Raw genomic sequence first — 7,731 nt, 5'->3', positions numbered from 1 at the left:
GCTTTTTTTATAGAGCAACAGACTCTTTTTCCAGGCTAAGTGAAGATCTTCTAAATTAGTGAGATGCCACTTCCTCTCCAATTTACGGGTTATCTGTTGTGAAAGTGTAGGTACACGGACCCACAACAGGGGGCGCAATGAACGGACAATGGAGAAAGGTGAATAACAAGTTTTACTGTTGTGAAATTAGCACAACTGATACAATAATTCACAATTTGGAGGTGTAAGCCGAAATCTGCTGGTGTCTTGTGGGCAGGCCCGAAGGTAGGAGACGTCCGTCCTAGTCGAACCGGAACCACCCAGATTTCCTCTGCCACCGAAACCCAGAAGTACTGGAACCGCCAAGTCCCGAATTCCCAGGTGGCCACTGCCTTCGCTCGTCGGATCCGGTACTGCTGGCGGGAAAGAACACAAACACACAGGTTGGGATGCGACCGCACCCAGTAGATGAGAGGGGCAAGCCGCCTCCTCCTCTTGTCACAATAAGCAGGAAGGTGAGTACTTATCCGATCACTCGGCTTTCGGTAGTCAGCTGTCCTGAAAGGTTTAACAAGTATTATAGGATTATACTTAAATAAGCTGCAGAGAAGATTACCTTAGGCTCAAGGCGATATCTCGGCACTGAGGTGGAGACGCTGTCCTGCTGATATACCTCCGTCCTGAGTGCAGTCAGCTGTGTCCAGTAATGGGTGACAGCTGTCACCCTGACAGCCTTCGTCGGCGGCAGCGCCCTCTGGTGCCTGGAGCCCGCACTCCAGGCAGGGCGCCCTCTGGTGGTGGTGGGCCAGCAGTACCTCCTCTTCAGCGGCCCACACAACAGGACCCCCCCCTCAACGGGCGCCTCCTGGCGCACGACCGGGCTTGTCCGGATGGCGTCGGTAGAAGTCGGCCAGGAGGGCCGGGTCCAGGATGAAGCCCTTCTTCACCCAGGAGCGCTCCTCGGGGCCGTACCCCTCCCAGTCCACCAGGTACTGAAAACCCCGGCCCATTCGACGGACATCGAGGAGCCGGCGCACGGTCCAAGCCGGTTCCCCGTCGATGATCCGGGCAGGAGGTGGTGCCGGACCCGGGGTGCAGAGGGGTGAGGTGTGATGGGGTTTTATCCGGGAGACGTGAAACACTGGGTGAATCCGCAGTGAGGCCGGAAGCTGAAGCCTCACTGCGGCGGGATTGATGACTTTGACGACCTTGAAGGGACCGATGTATCGTTCTTGGAGCTTGGGGGAGTCCACTTGAAGGGGAATGTCCTTGGTGGACAACCACACTTCCTGCCCAGGACGGTACGTGGGGGCCGGGGCCCGCCGCCGGTCTGCATGTTTCTTCGCCCTCGTCCGGGCCTTCAACAAAGCAGAGCGGGCAGCACGCCACACCCGACGGCACTTCCGTAGGTGGGCCTGGACCGAGGGCACACCGACCTCTCCCTCGACCACCGGAAACAAGGGGGGCTGATACCCCAAGCACACCTCAAACGGGGAGAGGCCGGTGGCTGATGACACTTGGCTGTTGTGGGCGTACTCGATCCAGGCCAGGTGGGTACTCCAGGCCGTCGGGTGCGCGGCTGTCACACAGCGTAGTGTCTGCTCCAATTCTTGGTTGGCCCGCTCTGCTTGCCCGTTGGTCTGGGGGTGGTACCCGGACGAAAGGCTGACCGAGGCCCCCAGTTCCCGGCAGAAGCTCCTCCAGACATGTGAGGTGAACTGGGGACCGCGATCGGAGACGATGTCTGATGGTATGCCATGCAGACGGACGACGTGGTGGACCAGGAGGTCCGCTGTCTCCTGGGCCGTAGGGAGCTTCGGGAGGGCCACGAAGTGGGCCGCCTTGGAGAAACGGTCCACTATCGTGAAGACGACGGTGTTTCCCTGGGACGGCGGGAGACCCGTGACGAAGTCCAGGCCGATGTGGGACCAGGGGCGATGAGGCACGGGCAGTGGCTGTAGCTGCCCTGAGGTCTTCTGGTGATTGGCCTTGCCCCTGGCGCAGGTGGTACAAGCCTGGACGTAGTCCCGGACGTCGGTCTCCAGGGATGCCCACCAGAAGCGTTGCCGGACGACTGCCACGGTCCTTCGCACCCCTGGGTGACAGGAGAGCTTAGAACCGTGACAGAAGTCTAGGACTGCGGCCCTGGCCTCTGGTGGGACGTATAGTTTGTTCTTCGGTCCGTTTCTGGGGTCCGGGACACGGGTCAGGGCCTCCCGGACGGTCTTCTCCACGTCCCAGGTGAGGGCGGCCACGATAGCGGACTCCGGGATGATGGGATCCGGGGGATCCGACGGTTCCGTTCTGACCTCCTCTTCGTGCACCCGGGACAATGCATCCGATCGCTGGTTCTTGGTCCCGGGGCGGTAGGTAATCCGGAAGTCAAACGGCCAAAGAACAATGACCAGCGGGCGTGCCTGGGGTTCAGACGCTTAGCGGTCCTGATGTACTCCAGGTTCCGATGGTCAGTGAAAACCGTGAATGGCACGGCTGTTCCCTCCAACAGATGTCTCCACTCTTCGAGGGCCTCTTTCACAGCAAGGAGTTCCCGATTGCCGACGTCATAAGTCCGTTCAGCGGGGGTCAACCTGCGAGAAAAATAGGCACACGGGTGAAGGACCTTATCGGTCTTCCCGCTCTGGGAGAGCACCGCTCCTATCCCTGAGTCCGAGGCATCCACTTCAACCACTAACTGGCGGCTAGGATCGGGCTGCACCAGAACTGGTGCAGACGAGAAGCGCCGTTTCAACTCCTTGAACGCGGCCTCGCACCGGTCCGACCAGGTGAAGGGAACTTTTGGAGAGGTCAGGGCTGTCAGGGGGCTAACTACCTGACTGTAGCCCTTAATGAACCTCCTGTAGAAATTAGCGAAGCCGAGGAACTGTTGCAGCTTCCTACGGCTAGTGGGTTGGGGCCAATCTCTCACCGCCGCAACCTTGGCCGGATCCGGGGCGACGGAGTTAGAGGAGATGATAAACCCCAGGAAGGACAAAGAAGTGCGGTGGAACTCACACTTCTCGCCCTTCACAAACAGACGGTTCTCCAACAACCGCTGCAGGACCTGACGGACATGCCGGACATGAGTCTCAGGATCCGGGGAAAAGATGAGTATATCGTCTAGATATACGAAGACAAACCGGTGCAGGAAGTCCCGCAAGACATCGTTTACCAACGCTTGGAAGGTCGCGGGAGCATTAGTGAGACCGAACGGCATGACCAGGTACTCAAAATGACCTAAGGGGGTGTTGAATGCCGTCTTCCATTCGTCTCCCTTCCGAATCCGAACCAAATGATACGCATTCCTAAGATCCAGCTTGGTGAACATCTTGGCTCCATGCAGGGGGGTGAACACCGAATCTAACAAGGGCAACGGGTATCGATTGCGAACCGTGATCTCGTTCAACCCCCTGTAATCAATGCATGGACGAAGCCCGCCATCCTTTTTACCCACAAAAAAGAAACCTGCGCCCATCGGTGAGGTGGAATTCCGGATCAACCCGGCAGCTAATGAGTCCCGGATGTAGGTCTCCATGGATTCGCGTTCCGGCCGTGAGAGGTTGTACAGCCTACTGGACGGAAACTCACTGCCTGGAACCAAATCAATGGCACAATCATACGGGCGGTGGGGTGGTAGCGTGAGGGCCAGATCCTTGCTGAACACGTCAGCGAGGTCATGGTACTCCGCTGGCACCGCCTTCAGATTGGGCGGGACTCGGACCTCCTCCTTAGCTTGGGAGCCAGGAGGAACCGAGGAACCGAGACACTCCCAATGGCAGGTTTCGCTCCACTGTACCACTACCCCGGACGGCCAATCAATCCGGGGATTGTGCTTCAGCATCCATGGAAACCCTAAAACCACACGGGAGGTGGCCTGAGTCACGAAGAACTCGATCACCTCCCGGTGGTTACCTGACACCACCAGAGTTACTGGAGGTGTCTTATGTGTGATTGGTGGGAGTAGGGAGCCGTCTAGTGCCCGAACCTGCACAGGCGAGGTAAGAGCCACCAGAGGGAGCCCTATCTCCCTGGCCCATCTGCTGTCAAGCAGATTCCCCTCAGAGCCCGTGTCCACCAGTGCTGGGGCCTTCAGGGTTGAATCCTCATACAGGATCGTGACTGGGAGTCGTGTAGCAATGTGGGTGTGTCCCACGTGCATGTTTTGGCCCACCCCTGGCCCAGTCTCTAGGGGCGGGCGTTGGAGTTTAACCGCTCGGGGCAGTCGTTTGCCATATGCTCACTCGAGCCACAAACATAACAAGCTCCGTGGGCCCGCCTCCTTTGTGCTCCAGGTGCCCTAAATGTTGCCCTGCTCGTGTCCATAGCTTCGTCAGCAGGGGGAGCCGTAAGCGCACGGAGCGCCGGAACAGAGGAGCGTGGGGACGGCGGAACTCGACCGGACCCGGAAGGGAGAGGGACGACCCGTGCCTGGCCACGCCCTTCGCCTCGCTCCCGGCGACGTTCTTCTAACCGGTTGTCAAGCCGTATGACCAGATCAATGAGCCCATCTAAATCCCGCGGTTCGTCTTTAGCCACCAGGTGCTCTTTTAGGACCAGAGACAATCCATTTACAAAGGCAGCGCGGAGGGCAGTGCTATTCCAGCCGGATCTCGCTGCCGCGATGCGGAAGGCGACTGCATAGGCAGCTGCGCTCCGACGTCCCTGTCGTATGGACAGTAATGCGGTTGAAGCGGACTCTCCTCTGTTGGGATGATCGAACACCGTTCTGAGCTCCCGTACAAACCCGTCGTATGACTGAAGGAGCCGTGAGCTCTGTTCCCAGAGCGCTGTAGCCCAAGCGCGTGCCTCCCCGCGAAGCAGATTTATCACATAAGCTACCCTGCTAGCATCAGCTGCGTACATCACGGGACGCTGAGCGAAGACGAGCGAACATTGCATAAGGAAGTCCGCGCACGTCTCCACACAGCCGTCGTACGGTTCTGGAGGGCTTATGTATGCTTCAGGGGACGGAGGAAGGGACCGTTGAACGACCAGTGGAACGTCATTCTCACACGCAGGGTCCTCGGGAGGGAGAGCCGCAGCGGCGCCCGGAGGGCGCGCTTCCACTTGTGCGGCGAGAGCCTCCACCCTGCGGTTTAGGAGAACGTGCTGCTCGGTCATGAAATCGATCCGAGTGGTGAAAGCGGTGAGGATCCGCTGCAACTCACCGACTACCCCTCCCGAAGCCGCCGCTGCGCCCTGTTCTTCCATTGGCCGTTCAACAGCCGGTTGACGCCCCTCGGGATCCATGACGCTGGCCGAGATATCCTGTTGTGAAAGTGTAGGTACACGGACCCACAACAGGGGGCGCAATGAACGGACAATGGAGAAAGGTGAATAACAAGTTTTACTGTTGTGAAATTAGCACAACTGATACAATAATTCACAATTTGGAGGTGTAAGCCGAAATCTGCTGGTGTCTTGTGGGCAGGCCCGAAGGTAGGAGACGTCCATCCTAGTCGAACCGGAACCACCCAGATTTCCTCTGCCACCGAAACCCAGAAGTACTGGAACCGCCAAGTCCCGAATTCCCAGGTGGCCACTGCCTTCGCTCGTCGGATCCGGTACTGCTGGCGGGAAAGAACACAAACACACAGGTTGGGATGCAACCGCACCCAGTAGATGAGAGGGGCAAGCCGCCTCCACCTCTTGTCACAATAAGCAGGAAGGTGAGTACTTATCCGATCACTCGGCTTTCGGTAGTCAGCTGTCCTGAAAGGTTTAACAAGTATTATAGGATTATACTTAAATAAGCTGCAGAGAAGATTACCTTAGGCTCAAGGCGATATCTCGGCACTGAGGTGGAGACGCTGTCCTGCTGATATACCTCCGTCCTGAGTGCAGTCAGCTGTGTCCAGTAATGGGTGACAGCTGTCACCCTGACAGCCTTCGTCGGCGGCAGCGCCCTCTGGTGCCTGGAGCCCGCACTCCAGGCAGGGCGCCCTCTGGTGGTGGTGGGCCAGCAGTACCTCCTCTTCAGCGGCCCACACAACATTATCTGCTTTAAGCTGAGAGTTTGTGAGTTATACCACGGAGTCAGGCACTTCTGATTTAAGGTTCTCTTTTTCAGAGGAGCTACAGCATCCAAAGTTGTGCTCAATGAGGATGTAAAACTACTGACGAGATAATCTATCTCACTCACAGAGTTTAGGTAGCTACTCTGCACTGTGTTGGTATATGGCACTGGAGAACATAAAGAAGGAATCATATCCTTAAACCTAGTTACAGCGCTTTCCGAAAGACTTCTACTGTAATGAAACTTATTCCCCACTGCTGGGTAGTCCATTAAAGTAAATGTAAATGTTATTAAGAAATGATCAGACAGAAGGGGGTTTTCAGGGAATACTGTTAAGTCTTCAATTTCCATACCATGAGTCAGAACAAGATCTAAAGTATGGTTAAAGTGGTGGGTGGACTCATTTACATTTTGAGTGAAGCCAATTGAGTCTAATAATAGATTAAATGCAGTGCTGAGGCTGTCATTCTCAGCATCTATGTAGATGTTAAAATCGCCCACTATAATTATCTTATCTGAGCTAAGCACTAAGTCAGACAAAAGGTCTGAAAATTCACAGAGTAACTCACAGTAACGACCAGGTGGACGATAGATAACAACAAATAAAACTGGTTTTTGGGACTTCCAATTTGGATGGACAAGGCTAAGAGTCGAGCTTTCAAATGAATTAAAGCTCTGTCTGGGTTTTTGATTAATTAATAAGCTGGAGTGGAAGATTGCTGCTACTCCTCCTCCTCGACCCGTGCTTCGAGCATTTTGACAGTTAGTGTGACTCGGGGGTGTTGACTCATTTAAACTAACATATTCATCCTGCTGTAACCAGGTTTCTGTAAGGCAGAATAAATCAATATGTTGATCAATTATTATATCATTTACTAACAGGGACTTAGAAGAGAGAGATCTAATGTTTAATAGACCACATTTAACTGTTTTAGTCTGTGGTGCAGTTGAAGGTGCTATATTATTTTTTCTTTGTGAATTTTTATGCTTAAATAGATTTTTAATGGTTGTTGGTGGTCTGGGAGCAGGCACCATCTCTACGGGGATGGGGTATTGGGGGGATGGCAGAGGGAGAGAAGCTGTAGAGAGGTGTGTAAGACTACAACTCTGCTTCCTGGTCCCAACCCTGAACAGTCACGGTTTGGAGGGTTTAATAAAATTGGCCAAATTTCTAGAAATGAGAGCTGCTCCATCCAAAGTGGGATGGATGCCGGCTCTCCTAACAAGACCAGGTTTTCCCCAGAAGCTTTGCCAATTATCTATGAAGCCCACCTCATTTTTTTGGACACCACTCAGACAGCCAGCAATTCAAGGAGAACATGCGGCTAAACATGTCACTCTCGGTCCGACTGGGGAGGGGCTCAGAGAAAACTACAGAGCCCGACATTGTTTTTGCAAAGTTACACACCTATTCAATGTTAATTTTAGTGACCTCCGATTGGCGTAACTAGGTGTCATTACTGCTGACGTGAATTATAATCTTACCAAATTTACGCTTAGGCTTAGTCAGCAGTTTCAAATTTCCTTCAATGTCGCCTGCTCTGGCCCCCGGAAGACAATTGACTATGGTTGCTGGTGTCGCTAACTTCACATTTCTCAAAACAGAGTCGCCAATAACCAGAGTTTTTCCTCAGCGGGTGTGTCACCGAGTGGGGAAAAACGGTTAGAGATGTGAATGGGTTGGTGGTGTACAGGGGGCTTTTGTTTGGGACTACGCTTCCTCCTCACAGTCACCCAGC

Source organism: Thalassophryne amazonica, chromosome 15 (assembly GCF_902500255.1).
Source record: "Thalassophryne amazonica chromosome 15, fThaAma1.1, whole genome shotgun sequence".
NCBI classification, from domain to species: domain Eukaryota; kingdom Metazoa; phylum Chordata; class Actinopteri; order Batrachoidiformes; family Batrachoididae; genus Thalassophryne; species Thalassophryne amazonica.
This window is presented reverse-complemented; position numbering follows the sequence as displayed.